This window comes from Triturus cristatus, chromosome 2_2 (assembly GCF_964204655.1).
Source record: "Triturus cristatus chromosome 2_2, aTriCri1.1, whole genome shotgun sequence".
Classification (NCBI taxonomy): domain Eukaryota; kingdom Metazoa; phylum Chordata; class Amphibia; order Caudata; family Salamandridae; genus Triturus; species Triturus cristatus.
This window is the reverse complement of record NC_140582.1, coordinates 674,067,416-674,087,524: the sequence shown is the minus strand read 5'-3', so window position 1 is coordinate 674,087,524 and position 20,109 is coordinate 674,067,416.

Here is a 20,109-nt window from a genome sequence, read left to right as displayed (position 1 = left end):
AAGCCCCCATAGCTACTCCTCTCATTTGCTGAAACACCTGACTTTGGAATAAAAATAAATTGTTATTTAAACAAGTCATAACTATATCAGACAGCATTTTGTTGTGTTGCAACATGTAAATTGGTTTAGTCCGTAAGTAATGCTCAATTGCTCTGCCTCCATCCATGTGATGTATACTGGTGTATAGAGCAGTGACATCGAGGGTAATCAATAGATAGTCCTCTTGCCAAGTTATATTGTCGATCTTTCTTAGAAAATCCCCAGTGTCCTGTAGGTATGAGGGTAAATTTTTGACATGCTCTTGAAGAAAGAAATCAATATAGAGCGAAGTGTCCTCCATAATACTGTTTTTAGCAGAAATTATAGGTCTCCCGGGAGGTTTGTTGGGGTCTTTGTGAATTTTTGGAATCAGGTAGAAGGCAGGAATTACTGGGTGGTTGACCTTAAGAAATTTGAATTCATCACTACTTAGTAGCCCAGCACTCTTCCACGATAGTAGTTTGGTGTTGAAGTCATTCCATGCCAATTTCACTGTCTTCCAATCAATCTGCCTGTAGCACTGGCGATCATTCAGGTGTTGAAGAGCCTCGTCCATGTACATTTTCCTCGGCCAGAGGACAATGTTGCCTCCCTTGTCTGACTGTCGTATGATCAAATTGTCATTACTTTGTAGTCTCTTCATTAGGCTGCCATAACAGTTGTTTTGTCTACGACTTTTTTGTTGGGCCTGTAATGCAGAAATATGCATTTTTTTAAGTTGGATTGTCACTAGTTCATTGTAAATATCGATGTTGTCATGCAACATGATGGAATTGAATGTTGATTTAGGTTTGAATTCTGTCAGTCCAGGCATATCAAGTCTAGACACACTGCCACTACTCATCATAGTATTGTCCAGTGACCCTTCCCTATGCAACTCCTGTAAATCACATATTAACTCGTAATCATTTGCTGTGATCAGCGATGGACTTCCACTATCACATATCGTTGCCTCTTGGACTGTAGGTTGTTTGGTTTTATTGAGTAAATGAAATTTACGCAATTTCAATTTGCGAGTGTATTTATACAAGTCAATGCGGGTTTGTGCATAGTTGAAGTTGTTAGGTGGGCAATATGATAAACCAGGAGATAGAATTTGCTTTTCTGTGGCAGTGAGATGCATGTCCGTTGATTATAGAGAGAGATGCACTTGAGGGGCAAATCATTTGCGATTCCATTTCCTCTGTTGTTTTTTGTAGTGCGGCTTGCTGTTTTTGTGACATTGTCTGCGCTCGCGGCGTTTGAGATTGGTTCTTTGGGTTGTTTCTGATTTTGAGGGCGTGGTCTTAGGGTTTGTCTGCGATCCTGGAGCAGGCAGTCCACCTCCTGTGCCTGTGCCTGTGTAAATTTAGTAAACCCCACTCTTGTATTAGTAGTTGCTTGATCCCCATCTGAGCTTAAGTCTGATATGGAAGTCGATGCTTGAATTGTATCCTCTATATTGGGTTGTTCTATTGCCCGGGGGGGGGGGCAGAAAACCCCACTAGACACCAGGGACTTCTTTTAAATTAAAATGGAAGCAACCCGTTGGCCAAGGGTCACTTTCAGGGGGCAGATGTTTTTATATGTGTATTCTGCCCCCTCTGGGGGCAGATAGGGGGCAGATCAGCCTATTTTTGTGCCCTTTCTGCCACGGGGAGGGGCAGAAAACCACACTAGGCACCAGGGATTTTGTTTTGTGAGTAATGGAAGCGACATGGTTGCTTCCTGGGGACAGATCTGCCCCTTTTTTGGCCTTTCTGCCCTAGGTAGGAGGGGAAGGCAGAAAACCCTACTCGGCACTAGGGATTTATTACTTTTGCAAGAGGGCAAATTTCTGTCTGCTGTTTTCTGCCCCACCTGAGGGGCAGATTGGCCTGGCAGACAACTTTACCCGATCCCTTGGGCAAGATCACCCCCTATTTTTCTCAGCCCTATTTGAAGGCCCATCTGGCCGATTGACCATTTGGGTAGTAACATAGCGTGTTATAATGTTAATTGTTTTATTTTTTGTGAATTACAATTGTAATGCTTTATTTTTCATTTTTTGTTCTAGGTGAAGGCTTTTGCTCTTTAGACTGTTCCAGGTTGCTGTTTCGTTACTGGTGGTTCTGCTGTTTGTGTAGTTGGATGTGTTTGGTAAGAGACTTTTTTTTGTACAATGTAAATGAGTTTCATTTCTCTGCATTAATTTGTTTTTTGCAAATGGTGTAATAATAGCAGTATGTTTGGCTTCTGTTTTTTGACTGTCAAAAATATTTTGCATTTGTGCTGGATGTGTATTTTGTTGTCTTGTGTTTAATTGGTTTTGTTTTTTTCTTTCTAGTGGGATATCGTTGGTTTTTGCTGTGTCTCTGCAGAGTAGGTGCTGGTGAGTGTAGCTGTCTCTTGTAAGTGAATTGTATAGTTATAGGGATGCGCTGAATCTTACATTGCCTGTCGTGAAGGGAACGGCTACCCCTTACCCAATGCACAGCACCTACCTGCTTGCTCCGGGGACACCAGTGTTGCCGTGCTGCATAGCACCGCACCGCCGTGAGGGGAACGGCCACGCAGCAAACTACAGGACCGAGAGGGCCCTGCATGGCGCAAGGCGAGAACGTCATTAGAGGGCGCCAGAGACCCTCTTAGCCAGCGCACCCCTCCCATGGCGTGGGACGCACTGAATCTTACATTGCCTGCCGTGAGGGGAACGGCTACCCCTTACCCTCTGCACAGCACCTACCTGCTCGCTCCGGGGACACAAGTGTTGCTGCGCTGCATAGCACCACACTGCCGTGAGGGGAACGGCCACGCGGCGAACTACAGGACCCAGAGGGCCTTGCGTGGCGCCGGGCGAGAACGTCATTAGAGGGCGCCAGAGACCCTCGTAGCCAGCACGCCCCTCCCGTGGCGCGGGATGCGCGCGGGTTTGCCCAGGCAAAGCCCGGGCCAAGGATGGGCCAGTCCGCGCCCGTCAGAGGCCGAGGGAGGCCGGGCTGGGCTACCCCTCTAACTTCCAAGTCACTATATCAACCTGGGATTAACGAGCAAGGTACTGTGACCGTGTTCTCTGGGCACTGCTAATTTGTAGCCATCCAATTTTTTTTTACTTTACATTTTTGAAGCACATTGAAGCAAGTAATTTTACTCCAGTTTGTATTCTAAATGACTCTATGCTGCTAATGAATTTGGACTTTGCACTTTCATGTACACATGCTTGATTCCTCTTATAGCTCCATCGTTTTTTCCCTTCTTTAAATTTTTAATAGTTTTTAACAGTTTTTAATTATAATTCAATTCAATCAGCTTTATTCGGCAATTAAGACATAAAAGCACAATACAAACATTTATTTACAATTATATAAATTACCTAAAAAGAGGGTAAAATTCCAATTAAATTTTCCAATGTCCGTCAAGCTAATTCATGCTTTAAGAAAAAACAGTTAAAAAAGAGCACCACAATCATAAAATTCGAACCAGCTCATATCAGCTTAAATTGCACAGGGAATAACATAATACAACATTGTTGGCACCCTGAATCCTACTTATAATAATAACAGCAGCGGGTAGTGTTAACAGGATGTTAGGTTATTTATGGGTCAGAAATTAACATTAAGTTTCAAAGCTTTTAACCTTATGCCCCAGGCCCATCCTATAAACTTAGCTACGGCTACACAGATCGGAGGTGCAGGGTCGGTGCATAAAATGCGAAGGGCAATAGCATATCTTTTAATGCCCATCAGCTTGCAAATTGGTTTTATCCATTTTTCCCTCGGAATTGCATACAATGGGCAGAAGAATAGTACATGACCTATATTTTCGCATTCATCTACGCATCTGAAGCACCTATCCTTGTTAGTGCCTGCTCCCCCCCATCTAGAGGTGAAGTCTGCAACGGGTAGTGTACCCACCCGCAATTGAAAGTATAGCTTGCGATCAGTGGTTTTTTCAATGATGTCCCAGAACTTCTCTTTGAGGGGTTGGAATTTGAACTCTAGGAAGCGGGACGTTAATTGAGAGGAAAGGCCTTGGGCAATTTCTAGTTTATAAACCCATTCCCAGTACATCATTTTCAGCTTTTCTTTCGGAGGAAAAGCTGCACTTGTCGGATTTTTCCAGAGTTCATTCAGGCCTAAACTGCCTAATATGGATTTGATCTCAAGCAGCCAGGATATTTTTTGGGACTTATCGGATTCAATTATATCCACAAAACCGCTCCTATAGTGCAAGAGTTCATCAGTGCACCAGAGTCTACGCCAATATAATATTGGACGTAACCTCGCCAGATGTTCTAGGGGTTTTTTGCCAAGATCCAGTAGTAGTTATTATAATTCCTAATATTCTAATAACCGGTCTTGCAAATGTAAGCATCTTTCATGTGTGGGTATATAGCGACTTAGCAAGTATATAGTTTGCGTGTTATACCTAATTTTCAAGGCATAACTATATAAGCCCTATAAGTATTGAAGGCCTATTAGTGGCGGACCAAAATGGGGAAAAGAAAGCAGGCCGCGAGCCACATATCAAAAGTACCAAGTAAACACAGGAAGATGAATATGACGCTGTTGAACTATTTAACAGGGGCTGTCGGTGATGTAGAAAGGCAGATTATTTCCGTAGAGGAAACAATTAATAATGAAACTATAACCCTACCTCTCCCCCAACAACGAAGTACGGACAATAATGTGATCTGCGATGTAAGTGATGTAGAGGCAGGAGGGAAAGAGTCACCTGATAACATTACCCATGTACAACTGAATAACGGGTGTATCCAGGAAATTCCTGATGTTATTCTAGACGGGCCAGTAGTAAGCGACCAATCACCACCTCAGAAAAAATCCTGTAACCCGCCCAAAACAACTGCAGTTCACAACATTGTTGGAGAAGTAGTCACAATCCACCCAATCCCTACTCATACATCTAGATCATTAAAGACCCACCTAAAAAATGCACACAGGAAAACGCAGGGTGTTAGGAACTAAACACAAAAGGATATGGCCACCACGAGCGCTTCGAAGGGGGAGAAACTGGTATTGAGCCCCCAAGCGTAGTGATGGATTTGTGTATAGCTATAAAAGATTTAAAGGAATTTGTGTCGCTATCTATTAACACTCTTGCAACGAGATTGAAAAAATAGAAATTTGACTGGAAAGAATTTTAGGGGTACATCAAAATACGGCTCAAAACAATGGAGTAGTAAACCAGAAGCTTTTGAGTAGAGATGTGCAACTAGATAGGTCTGCCTTAAAAACGACAACTTTGATTGACAAGAAAACCCTAGAAACAAGTAAGCGGGGTGAGTGTAAGGTCCCTTGCCAAAATGCATCTACACCTCCAGGTAAAAGTCCTACACAAGACGCAAAGGTAAATAGATCTAGAGACTTGTGTAGGGAATCTAGCAACATAAGAATTGAACAGAAGGGTGGGGATAGTATTGGTAATATGCCCAATAATGCTTCGGGGAGAGGCATAGAGCACAAACACTTAATCTCCCCCCAGCAGCAACACCATACACTATCATTTTAACTAATGTCCCCAGCTCCTATCAGCTACAATAGAAACATGGCCAGCATTAAGAAATAAGACAATAAACTGGTTGGGTAACAGGACAGGTTTAACAAATGCTCTTTTTAGGGAATTTAAGATGGTGAGGAGGGTTGACTGGGTAGGTCACAGCAGTAAACTGTACGAAGGAGACTGCATAGTTCTCTCGCTAGGATCACCGGCCTTAGTTAGGGAAATCCTATCGAGAATGTACAAATTAAACACACCTAATACCAGCATCCAAGTCCGCCGCCTGGGGTTCTTTTATCAACAACAGACTACAAACACCCAAGAAAACCATGGTATGCAGGGTTGGACACGAGAGGTTCAATGCCATAAACTAGCCATCTCAAATAGATTTTGTCCCCTAACCACTTTAGATGAGAACGATTGACATTTGATGGACAGGGGCCAGCTTGTAGACAAACATATCCCCACCGCTGAAAATCAGGCTGTATTAATCCCGCAGAACCCGGCTCTGGAAGCCTGTGAGGAAGAAGGGAATAGTACCCTAAGAAGTGTCTATGTCCCAGGGGATGACCATACGATCCTAACCAAACACAAGCTAGGGCCATGCAGAATCCTTTTTTGGAATGTGGCAGGTTTAAAGAATAAGGTGAACGACCCAGCCTGGTTGACTTTTATTAACAATTTCGATGTTCTGTGTCTGCAAGAGACCTGGACTATCGACAATATACACATTAATGGGTATAATACATACCATACACCCGCAATTCAATCATCTAGCGGCAGGCCAAAAGGAGGGCTATGTGTTTACATTTTGAATTTGTTGGGAGTATATATGAGCGAGATGGTTAGTTCAGAAATTTATTACCAAACGGTTTTAATGCATACTGCTCGCAGTAATGCACTGCTCCTGGTTAACTTCTATAATAATACAGAATTGGACCAGTTGGGAGCCATATTGCAGAAGCTCAGCAGAAATATTAGCACTTTAGAATTTAAGGACGATCTCGAGATCATCCCTATTTGGGGTGGGGATTTTAATACCAGCTTGTGCCTGGTTGCGGAATTTGGGAAGTGTGGTCTAACCTCAGATAAGGATGATCCACCGATCCACTTCCAGCATACCTTAAAAGGCAAGCTTCTTAACGAAGTCATGTTTAGACATGACCTGGGCTTCTCGAACCGCCTGTGCATACCCAACGTGGAGTTTGGGCATACCTTTATAGGTAGAGGTGCTAAATCAACCATTGACTTCATTACCATCCCAAATCGTTATGCTAGCCATGTGAAAGCCTACGAGATCCATCAAAACGCCATGAGCGATCACTTGGCTATCAGCATGAATATAGCTGTCCCTAGTTATGTGCCAAGGAGATCCTGCAATAAAATAGCATGGGTTCAGAATATCGAACTGGGCAGAAAAAATGGTTATGCCATCCCCTGGGGAAGCCGGGACCCTATGAAGCTAAGCAATGAGATAATAGTCAAGGTAATAGATCCAATTCTAAAATGTCTAAGCGACAGTCCGACACACGAAGATGTTTTAACTGCTTTTAATAGTATTACTGAGACTGTTAGAAACACACTGACTATGGAATGTAAAGGCACGTGCAACTTTGGGAAGGGTTGGTTTGATAAAAACTGCACTAAAAGCTACTCTAACTTAAAGAGCGCTTTAAACAGAGAGGCGCTAGACAAGAATGAGATTAGGGCCTGTAGAAAGATGTATCATGCAGCAAGGAAAAATAGGATAACCGAGATGAAAGATAAGGCCTGGAAGGATCTCAGCGATGCAGCCGAAAGCAAAGAGAGCTCGAAATTCTGGTCGGCAGTTAACGCCCCATTTCTTATCAACAAAACAGACGTTCCATCGATTGAGTCGGCTATAGCGGAACAGACCTGGATAGACTATTTCTCTAAAGTTTATTCAAAACAGACGACTAGTGAGGAAGTATCCCAGAGGCTTGAAATTGGGAGTGCAGACCAGTTTTTTACACCTTTTAAATTTTGTATCACGCTTCAGGATGTTACTGTTGCACTTAAGGCAAGCAAGAGTGGCAAGGCTGCCGGCCCTGATGGGGTACCAATTGATCTATATAAGTTAAATCTCGAGATTTGGGGCCCCATTCTAACTAGGGTTTTACAAGCATGCTGCGAAAAAGGTTTTATCAACAGATGGTCCGAATCAATTATAGTCCCCATTTTTAAAAAAGGCGAGCGGGAGAACCCTGCCTGCTACCGTCCAATATCCTTGCTGGATTCTTTGATGAAGATAGCGGGCAGGATCGTTTTAGACCGATTACAGGGATAGACTGAAGAAAATAATATTTTAAGTGACACCCAATATGGTTTTAGAGCTGGCTTAGGAACCAATGAGCAGATTTTGAACTTAAACATTTTAATTGGTAAATATACCCAGGCCAAAGCAGGGAAATTGTATTTGGCCTTTGTAGACCTCACAGCTGCCATCGATTGTGTAGTCCATGATAAGCTGTGGGGTGTTCTAAATGAACTGAAAATTGACCCTGTTTTAATTCAGTTTTTAAGACAGTTATACGCTGGAGCTACCGCAAAGGTTCGTTATGGTATAGAGGGAGAGTGTACCGCCCCATTTAACATAGAACGTGGCGTAAGGGAGGGCTGCGTCCTAGCACCACTCCTGTTCTCTTTATACACCAACGCCTTGGAACAGGAGTTGGTGCAACATACCAGGGACCCACCATTTGTAAATACTCGCGCAATAGCATCTCTCCTCTACGCCGACGATGCGGTGCTTATGGCCCGCACACAGGTTGGGCTACAAAGGGCTCTCTCTTTTTACACCACATTCATGGATAGGCTGGGCTTAAAATTGAATGCCAAGAAAAGTTTGTGATGTCATGTGGGAGAGCGAAAAACAAGAATAGAAGATTTCAGGCGGGGGGAGTAAGGTGGAATCTATTACTTCTTTTAGCTATCTGGGCGTCCTTTTTGACAGAACAGGCTCATGGGGTCCAGCAGTCAAGGCTAGATCCTTACTTTTTATGAAGTCCATCGCAGCTCTTTTAAATTTTTCTAAAAAGCTAGGGAAAAGACCACCAGAAATTTTACTAAAGATTTAACAGGCAAAGTGTGTGAGCATAGCAGTCAACGGGGCAGGTATTTGGGGATTTCAAGATTGTACATCAATTCAACGTATGGAAAACTTCTTTTTGCAGTTCATTCTAGCCGTCCCAACTAGTACACTGGTTTTTAATTGTCACTCTGAGCTAGGAGTTGCATAAATTTCTGACTTAATTAAAGCACAGCCGGTATTGCTATGGCATAGAATTTGGACCACAGACAGTACGGGCCTTAACAGGGAAATAATAAAGGACGCAATGAGATTAGACAATGTCCTTAAAATTTTATGGTTGAAATACGTTGAAAATTTTATGCAGGACATTGGTCACCCTGACTATTTTACCTCGCCCAACAGTATGAATTTTATCAATCGAAAGGAGTTTAAAAAAGTTTGCATGACCCACCGAGAAGGAAATAGGTTGATTCTTGAGATGAATAAACCCATGGTGGTTAAACATCAACTAATTAATACTACGTGCAATATTCAACCTTATCTGTTATATGTTTTGGGTGGATATGACAGATACCTCCTGACAAGATTTAGGTTTGGGACTTTCCACCATTTAATTACTTGCCCAGCCATTAATGACTGGTCAAGGGAATTATGTTTATGCCCCTGTGACAATGTCTCACCACAAAGTACGATGCACGTGGTTTTATTCTGCAAGTTCTACACTAATGAAAGGCATAGATGGTTAATACCACTTTTAAAACAGGGAGGATGGAGGCAATGCCGTCCCGCCTTCATGTACTTACAGATGTTGGATAACTGTTATTGTACTGGTTCTATGGTGGGTTTTTTAAAGAGTGCATTGAGGATTAGGAAAGGTCTCATCAATTGAATTGTGAGAAATGTGTTGTAAACTAGTATAAGATAGATCATTCAGGGAGTTACAGAAGGTTTACATGTATATTACCATTTTATAGGATTTTACCTATGAAAGTTGCGTTCTGATGAATTTTAAAATATAATAGATGACGATGTATTCTCTTTTTATATGTTTGCTTTTATGATTTTTATGCTTAAAATCAAAAAAAGCTTGTTTTGATTTGATTTGATTTGAATTGTATAGTTTTTGAGTATATAGATCTTTGTGATAAAGGCACCCATTTTTTTACTTACTTGTTTTGCACAGTGTTGGTTGTTGTTGACTTGTTTGTGCAGTCTCCTTTCTTAGTAAGGATAATGGCTAGCCGCAGTATTACTGCTCAGCAGGTTGTTAGTATGCTTTTTGAGTCTTCCTCTGACCATGGTTCAGAGAGTGACTCTGCATCTGAGGCAGGGGAGGCAGGGGAAGATTCTGGCAGTGAGTTTTCTCTCCACATGGAATCATCGGATGATGAAGATACTCTTAGTGCGGATGAAGTGCCTGTGTTAGAGGAGGAGATTGATGTGCCGATAGTGCGGCAAGAGGCATTTGGGGCTTCAAGGCTTCCCGTTCGTATAGTGCAGCAAGAGACATCTGGGCCGCAGCCTGGGTCTGCAAGGCTTCCCGTTGAAAGCACTGACCTCTGGGTTGAACCAGGCATGGTGCAGCCGGCATTGCCAGACTTTACTGGTGTTCCCGGGTATAGAGTGAATACTGAAAACCTTTTGCCGATAAATTTTTTTCAGTTGTTTGTGGACGATGTGTTTTTGGCAGAGATTGTTGAGCAGACTAATTTGTATACCCAACAGTTTTTGAGGGACAACAGTGCCAGTCTTAAGCCCCACTCTAGAGCTACCCGGTGGACTCCCACAAATCTGGAAGAGATGAAGAAGTTCTTGGGTTTAACTTTTTTGATGGGCTTGTTAAGAAAGCCATCAAAGTCTTCATATTGGTCTACTAGTCCCTTGATGGCAACTTCTATTTTTCCGGCAGTCATGAGTCGTGATAGGTATTTGCTTCTGCTTCAGATTATGCATTTTGTCGATAATGGTTTAGCGTTGCCGAGAGATCACCCTGATTGTGACCGCCTTTTTAAGATTCGGCCTGTCATTGATCACTTTGTTGATCGATTTTCTGAGATCTATGCTACTGGGTAAGAAATTGCAGTGGATGAGTCTTTGGTGTTGTTCAAGGGCCACTTGGTTTTTAGGTAATACATTCCTAGTAAGAGGGCACGCTATGGAATTGAGCTGTATATGCTGTGTGACAGTAGAACTGCATATGTCTCTAATTTCAGGGTGTACACCAGTAAGGAATCTAGGATTAACCCCCCCTGGTTGTCCGTCCACTTTTGGAGTGACTGAGAAAATTGTGTGGGAACTTGGTAGAGGATTGTTTAACAAAGGCCACCATTTACATGTAGATAACTTCTACACTGGTGTGCGGTTGTTCAGGGAATTGGCCAAAGTGTACACTGTTGCTTGTGGCACAATCCGCTCTAACCGTAAAGGTTTCCCAAAAGAACTTGTTTGTCAAAAGCTTGTGTGGGGACAGTGCAGTGCGTTGCGTTGTGAGGAGCTTCCCATCCATGATGAAAGCACTGCACCTGTGACTGTTTGGGGTCAGGTTGCTGAAGCGCGCAAACCTGGGTGCATTTTAGACTATAATAGGCACATAGGTGGTGTTGACAGAGTAGATCAGAGGTTGGAACCCTACGCTGCTCTTCGTAAGGCTTACATCTGGTACAAGAAGTTGGCTATCCATCTTTTCCACTTGGCAACCTTTAATGCTTTTGTTGTGTTCCAGGATTCTTGTCCTGAGTCAAAGATGACTTTTGCTAAGTTTCAGGAGTCTGTAATAGGCAGCCTTGTTTTAGTGGAACAGGCAAGTGTTCCTAGAGTTGGAGTGGTGGAGGATGTTGCTAGATTGAAAGATCGCCACTTTCCTGATCACATTCCTCCCACACCCTCAAAAGACTTTCCCAGTAGGAGATGTAGATTCTGTTGGCAAAGAGGTATGCGGAAGGAGACTCGTATGTACTTCCCCAAGTGTCCTTCTAACCCTGGGCTGTGTGTGCCTGCTTGTTTTAGAATGTACCACACACAAAATAATTTTTGGGAGCATCCATGAGTGGTAAAGTAAACTGCCTGGCCTCTATTGTTTAATATTTTTTGTTCAGTTTCAAGGTTGGCATTTGTGTAGTGTATTTAGTTTCAGTTTTTGTGTTAGTAGATTTGTATCTATTTGCAATTTGTTTGTGTTTTCTTATTTATATAAAAAAAATCCTAAATGTGATGGTGGTGTGCGTGGAGTGGCGCTTGTCTGGCGGTGTGCGTGGTCTGGCGGTTTGCTGGCGGTGTGTTTGGATTAGCACTTGTCTGGCGGTTTGTTTGTACTGGCGCTTGGCTGGCAGTGTGTTTGTACTGGTGCTTGGCTGGCGGTGTGCGTGGACTGGCGCTTGGCTGGCGATGTGGTGTGCATGGACTAGCGCATGGCTGATGGTGTGGTGTGCGTGGACTGGCGCTTGGCTGGCGGTGTGCATGGACTGGCGCTTGGCTGGCAGTGTGCATGGACTGGCGCTTGGCTGGCAGTGTGTTTGTACTGGTGCTTGGCTGACACTGTGCGTGGACTGGCACTTGGCTGGCGGTGTGCGTGGACTGGTGCTTGGCTGGCGGGGTGGTGTGCGTGGACTGGCGCTTGGCTGGCAGTGTGCGTGGACTGGCGCATGGCTAACAGTGTGGTGTGCGTGGACTGGTGCTTGGCTGGTGGTGTGTGTGGACTGGCGCTTGGCTGGTGGTGTGTTTGCACTGGCACTTGGCTGGTGGTGTGTTTGGACTGGTGCTTGGCTGGCGGTGTGTGTGGACTGGCGCTTGGCTGGTGGTGTGTGTGGACTTGCGCTTGGCTGGCGGTGTGGTGTGAGTGGACTGGCACTTGGCTGGCGGTGTGCGTGAACTGGAGCATGGTTGACGGTGTGGTGTGGGTGGACTGGCGCTTGGCTGGCGGTGTGCATGGACTGGCGCGTGGCTGGCAGTGTGGTGTGCATGGACTGCCGCTTGGCTGGTGGTGTGTGAGTAGTGACTAGCTGCTGGTCACTACACACACTGCTAGCCAAACGCCACTCAACGATATCCATGAGCTGGTGTGGTTGCTGTGTCAGGAATGTGGGCATGTGAAAATGATGGGCCCTTGAATGGCGCTGTCTGCTGGTGTGAGTGTTGTAATGTGCTGGGCCCGCGGCTGGCGTTGTGAATGGTTTTGTATGTGTCACACATATGAAAGGTGTATGAATGGCCTGTAAAGAGGTTGGTGCCTTGTCGTGGCTTTACAGCTCACGAGCTGTGAGTCAATGGTTCAGTTTCTCGTCCTTTCAATTAACAGTGAATTTCATTTTTGTGAAATCTCTGGTTATTACAACTGTATATACTGAACCATCACTCACTCTCGTGCCAAATCCAACCAGTATGTATGTGTGCTTGAGGAATTGGTGGTTGTGCATAAAAATGTGTATTTTCTGTTTTTGTCAAGCAGGGTGTACCTTGTCCGTTTTTGTGAATGTTGTAATGTGTTGGTTTTGTGCCTGGTGGTGTAAATGGTCTTGTGTGTATCATGTATGAAAGGTGTGTGAATGGCCTGTAAAGCGGTTGGTGCCTTGAAGTGGCTTTACAGCTCACGAGCTGCGAGTCACTGGTTCAGTTTTTTGTCCATTCAGTTATTGACAGTGCATTTCAATTTGTGAAATCTCTTGTTAATACCATTTTATATACTGAACCATTACTCGCCCTCGTGCCAAATCCAACCAGTATGTGTGTGTGCTTGAGGAATAGGTGGTTGTGCTTAAAAATGTGTTTTTTCTGTTTTTGTCAAGCAGGGTGTACCTTGTCCTTTTTTGTGAATGTTGTAATGTGTTGGTTTTGTGCCTGGTGGTGTAAATGGTCTTGTGTGTATCATGTATGAAAGGTGTTTGAATGGCCTGTAAATCGGTTGGTGCCTTGAAGTGGCTTTACAGCTCACGAGCTGGGAGTCACTGGTTCAGTTTTTTGTCTATTCAATTATTGACAGTGCATTTCATTTTTGTGAAATCTCTTGTTAACACAATTTTATATAGTGAACCATCACTCGCCCTCGTGCCAAATCCAACCAGTATGTTGGCACTAGGGTCATGATTTCAATGGTGCAGCAGGACAGAGACACATGGGCCCACAGCTCTGGGAACTTCCCTAAATACCAAATATTGCAAAATCTTACTACTAAACAGGCAGTCACAAGTGTAGTTACCATACAGGCAATAGGGTCATAATTTGAATGGTGCACCAGGTGCAGTGACATCGTGGCCAAAAGACGTCATAACTCCTCTAAACACCACATATTGCTATATTTTAGTTCTAAATAGGCAGTCACAAATGCAGTTATCTTGCAGGCACTAGGGGCATGATCTGAATCGTGCAGCAGGTGCAGTGGTACCGGGCCAAAACATTGTCAGAACTCCTCTAAATGAATAAAAGTGCTATTACATCAATTAATTCCATTATTTTCCTCTTTCAATTTATTGCTATTACTTACCCGAAGTATACAACTAGTAGCAGCACAATATATTGCCTTTTTGTACATAAACAAGTCATAACATTTTAACAGACTTTCTGTACCTTATATTGTACAACTAGTCAGCAAGCTACAACTTACAACAAAAAACAGCGTATTATTGATCACATATGTAAAACCTTATGCATTTACCAATGCTTGTTTGTTTTGCTAAATTTTGAGGTGATCCATGAATCTCAGGTCAAAACGCATTTTTCCCCTGCTAATTCCCATAGGAATTTTAAGAAGCGATACAGAAAAAAACAGCTGAACAGAATTACATCAGATTACACAGAAAGCTAGATCTTGAATCAGAAAGGGTGCATTTTGTAATTTGGTGTGAACCTATTAATTCGTTTTTGAGCAATTAAGTGCAAAATATAGTGATATCTGTGCTGTTGATCCCACGGGAGTGACATCATTGATGACATTACTGTTGACATCATACAATCACTGTGACACCGTCTTATAAGGCTTTGGTCTTGAAATAATCTAACACACTACAAGTGTGGAAAATTTTCTATTCATCTTAATGGGATTAGACACCTAAATACTTCACATGACCTGCAAGAGGAGAGGATGACAGATATACATTTGCCACTGGAGAGACCTTTTCTTGGAGGCTTTATGGACTATACTCCAGGGACGGCTGGTCATTACGAGTATCAGGGACCTACCCACCCTATGTTTTACCTATTACTAATTAATCTATTTGCACAAAGTTGTAAATATTGGTAGCCAGGCATCATGTCTCACTGTTAGTCTACGTGAGTCTTACATAAACGAGGGTCATGCAAATACTCTAAGAGTAACTGCACATTGTTTATTCTATTGTGCATGCTAAGTACCTCAAAATTTTTACAGGGAATAGTATTTTACAGCTTGATATGCCCCAATGGTAAGACACTCAGTGAATGCTTTCGATGACGTAACAGCAGTGTCATTGTTAAAGACAGTCCAGGCCACTGTAGGCACAGGCCCTGCAGTGACCAAGACTGCTTGCCAGTTAATCAGGGAAGCCTCATGACTGACCCACCCTTTCATATGTGTCATAAGGTGGGGTGTTGTCAGCAAACCTCACTCACCCCACCCTACCCTGTGATTATTAGGGAAAGGGTGAGTTAAATCAGCAAAGACTTCCTGTGTTGATGATAGGAGGTGAGGTGAGCTGTTTTGTATGCATGCACCCCAGCATCGTTAATGTCATTATGAGTGCTCCACCGTTAACAGTATTTTGTGTAGTGCTGCCTTGTGCCTGCCTGTTCATACCGGCACAGACGGAGTCATGGAAACCTAGGATACATTGAACTGCTTTTACCAATCAATCATTCAGTGGTTGGTAAATCACAGCTACTCACCCGCGAAGGTCTCAAGGTGCTGGGGGAGAAAGGGGGCGGCTCCATTGAGTGCTTGGGTCATCCGAAGAGCCAGGTCATGGGGTCCTTCCTGACTGGAGCAGTGTGGGGACTTGCTGGAGGTGAGGGGGGTTCATTCCAGGCCTTGGCTGCGAGGTAGGAGAAGGACTTTCCTCCCGTTTTGGTCTTATCGATGTGAGGGCCGGTGGTGGGAGAGAAATCAGCTGATCGGAGGCACCTATTAGGTGCGTGGAAGGAGAGGCGGTTGTTTAGGTATGCTGTGGAGGGCGTGCTGCTCGTCTGCCATCCTAGGCCCATCACATTGTTCTTCAGGTATAGGTCTAGCAGCTAGTAAAAGTCTATCAATGTTATCTAAAGGTGCTTTGACATGGCTGGTGTAGCAGCTGAAGTGGCACTGGGGCCAAGGGGTATGAGGTGCCCCAGCCTTCTGGACCAACTGCTCTTTATTAAGATGGCCCGCTTACATTTGTTGTCTGTACGAGACTGGGGCCCGCCATCAGTCTCCATTTTATGGGAAATTGAGGTGGGTCCCTGGGGTTAAAAGAGCAGTTAAGGCTTTAGACAGCAAGTGGCACAATAAACTCTCAGCTTTTGGGTTGTAGGGAGTGGTTAGTTAAAACATAATTGTTTTTCCGTGAGTAATTCTCCTCTGCATGATGTGCACCATGCAAAAATCAGAGGCCAACTAGATACTTGCAGCAGGACTCAGTGCATAGAAGCTGTAAAAATGCATGTTGTGCTGATCTGTATGCCCCTCTGTTGTGAGGGTCTGTAAATGCCCGGATGCAGGTTGCCCTCCTCTGTTGTGAGGCCCTGTATGTCCCTGGCTCTAGTTCACTCTCCTCTGTTGTGGTGCCCTACATATCCCCTGTTGCAGGTTGCTCTTTTCTGTCCTTTCACATCAATGGCTGTCAATCTGAGTTGAGGCCAGACCCTTCAGTCATCGATCTCAAACATCACTGCTACTAAAAAGGGTGCTTTTTCAAAACGTGCACCGCTGGGCCTTTGAGTGCCTAAGCATTAAAAGCCTGTAATATCGCATTTCCTCAAACGTTGCCTTTCCCAGGGTATTTATTGTTGGCACTACAAAATGCAAATAATTAGATCTCTCTGCCTCAGCTACATTTAACAAGTTTTAAAAAGTGCAGTGTCTTGAAAGGTCATGAAAGCAAATGTAAATCCCCTCATATAACTCGTCTGTAGCAGAAGTGTGTGGTCCCCAGAACTGCAGTGCGCAGCAGTGTGTATGAATGGTTGTCATAAGTTTTTTCATGGTGACCGCTCTCTGTCTTATCACTGAATGTGGAAAAAATTTCTGTGAGCCACCAAGTCATGGAGGGGAGGGTGAGGCTGAGGCTGAGGCTGAGTGTAGGATGAGGAACCAGGTGATGGATTCGTTGCATAAATTGAGTCTCTGGCTGAGTTCTACTAGATTTGTTTTTCACCCCCCCCCCGGTGACATGAGTGAACTTAGTTCAATGCATCAACGTTTTTATGTCAAACACAGGTTTTTGTAGTCCCACCGAACCCCACCCAAATTCGGTGCAGAGACAGAATATCAAGTACAAAATATCGAGTTGCACAAATATCGAGTTGCAAATGTCGTGGATCAGAAATATCGACAGTAAGAATATCAAGGTCAGGAATATTGAATTAAGGTAAGTAATATCGATTTTGAAACTATTGAAGTGTTTAATATTGTTTGCAATAATATAGTTGTTAAAAATATAATTTTTTATTATTGTTATGTATTTTAGTATATATTTTATTTGCATGTGATGTATGTTTTTGTGTATAAGAATTGTTTGTATTTTTAATATATGTGTTACATTTTTAGTAATTATAATTTTTATTTTTTTATTTTGTGCTTTTAGTTCCGTAGTGGGTCGTGGGTTGATGGGGGAATAGGGTGGGAAGTCATTTAATGATATTAAACTTATGACTTTTTTTAATATGAATTTTCCGCTTTTAGTTCTATGGTGGGTTTTGGGTTTATAGGGGTATAGGGTGGAAAGTAATTTAATTATATTAAACTTATTATTATTCTTTTATTTGAACTTTGTGTTTTTAGTTCTGTAGTGGTTTGTGGGTTTATATGGTAATAGAGTGGGAAGTAATTTAATTATATTACATTTATTGATTCATTTCTATTTATTAATATTTATTTAATTGATATTTTATAGTGTTAAATGTGTAAGTAATTTATTATTAATTAATTATTAATTGGTTGTTAATTAATTTTCATTAATTCATTTGTAATTAATTTTGGTAATTGTGTAATTAATTTTAGGTGTGTGTTGTGGTGTTTATAGGTGTAAAGGGTGGGAAGTAATTTATTTTTAATTTATTAATTAAGAATTGTTTGTTAATTAATTTGTAATTCATTGTGGTAATTGTGTAAAGGGTGGGAAGTAATTTGTTTAATTAATAGATATTACTTATTGGTAATTAATTGATAATTATTTTGGGTAATTTAAAAAACAAAGGGGTAAAGGGCAGGTATTAAATACATTTTAATTATTTAATTATTAGTTGTTAACAGCAATGTTTTTAATTGTAAAATAAGTTTTAATTGTGTTTTATTATTTTATAGTTTAATTTAGGTTTGTGTTGTGGAAATTATAGTGTTAAAGTGTGTGTAGTAAATTAATGTTTATAGTTTTTTTATTACTAATATTTTTTTATTGATTATTAATTATGTTAAATATCATCGAACCCACTCAAGTGTGTAGCAATCTGGATAATCAAAAAATAGATGCACTATCAGGCCGATTACGATGGCAGTTTTAGGCACCTCCGCGGTGCTGGCGGAAAACGTCCATTTAGTTACTCCTGCGGCGGTCCCTGCGATCACCATATTACAATGGGCAAAGATAGTCCATTTCCCGTTCGTCACAAAGTTTCCGGATCCTTCAGATTTTTCATTCCACAATGGTGGCAGAGGGAGCCAATAGAGAAAGACCGCCGTGCGGAATGACGTTCGGACACCAGACAAATCACGATGCCTCAACCAGCCCATCAGAACGCAGCGGAGAAATCAGCCACTCAGAGACAGCGGAAGCACAACTGCGGAGATAGAAACTCTAGTCCGAGACACCTCCACACATTCCTGGCCGCCATGGATCCTGCTCTACAAGCCCTTCCACTGCTGTATCTCATCCACTATCAGCAGATAAGATGCCGTCGCAGTCAACACCGCAGGTAAGTCAATAACACATCCCAGCATACAACCCCAACACACAACTGTCGCGCTGAAATGCATGTCCTGTCTACATCAGACACCCTGCTGGAGACAGGATCATATACCCCAGTATAAGTACACATGTCCTGCACGTCACAAATTGAAACCTCTAAATCGGGGTCACCCATCCCCATCAAAATTATTGCAATTAGCCTAGTTGTGCTGGTCATTTCATCGCAGCTGTGAAGCCGCGGGAAAACCTGCCCATACTTTAGTAGGAGTCCAGTACATTGCCCCAGACAAGCAATACCAACATCACAACATCCACACCACATGTAACATAAAAGAAGCACCACTCAGCACAACATATCTTCAGCAAGAAATCATGTGCAGGGACACTGTCTATAGTGACATCTCATTAGGATCATCACCAATTGCATAGTAACATGAGTGTGGGGTGAGGCAAGAGTTCCTCCAAAATGACAATAGTCATCATTGCACACAAAAAAGGGTCAGTCCAAATACAATGTGGAACAGAGGAGGGCAGACCAAGCAGGGTGTGTATGTGTATTTCATAGTAGTCTAACAAGGTATTGGAATGAGTCTGTGAGCCCGGGTACATGACACATCAATTAGACACCACTGCCACACAATCAGAGATCACCACAGCCCCCAAGCACACATTGATAGGCCCATCACATACAATGGAAGCCCATATAACACAATGACAGCCCATACCATGCAACACAGTAAGACATTCTTGACTCAAACAGTAAACTCAAAGTAAGCACCACTGTGCATTTGACTCACAAGTGTACTGTGCAATAAATGACACCATGTGCGTATGTCCAGTAGATCAACAACACTGACTACACTTCCGACTCACAGAAGACCTACACACCATTACTCCACCCCAAAAGAGGGAGCCCCAACTACATAGTAGTGAGTGAATGACAAAGTGTCAGGAAGAGTCCATTTTAACAGCAGGAATCTCTGACCTGAGACTCATGACAACCTTCCTCCTCCTCTCATCTGCCTTCCACTCATGTGAATCAAAGCGAGTAATTGAAGAAATGAAGAGTGACTGTGCGGATTACCAACCTTGGAACTGTTCACACTGCATGTCAAGTCCTTCAGACAGCTCTCACTCTTAAACATAGCCTCATTCACATACCATAAGTAAGCAGCTATGTGTGACAATAACTAAACTAGCCTAAAGTGGAGTGCACAGTGCAGGAAAAACATGAACATATTTCAGATACCATTTGTACATGACATGCAGAGTGGTGCCACATATCACACTACACCTAGGCCATCAAGTCATACATGGGTGGCACAGTGATTGAAACTGAACTATAATAACATCTGTGCAATATCCCTGTGATACCGCAATGCAAGCAATGCATTGGCCCAGGAATGATAGGAACTGTCATAAGCCATACAGTGACCAGCCCCTCATCTGTGTCAACTATCTTGACATGTGTATGCCACC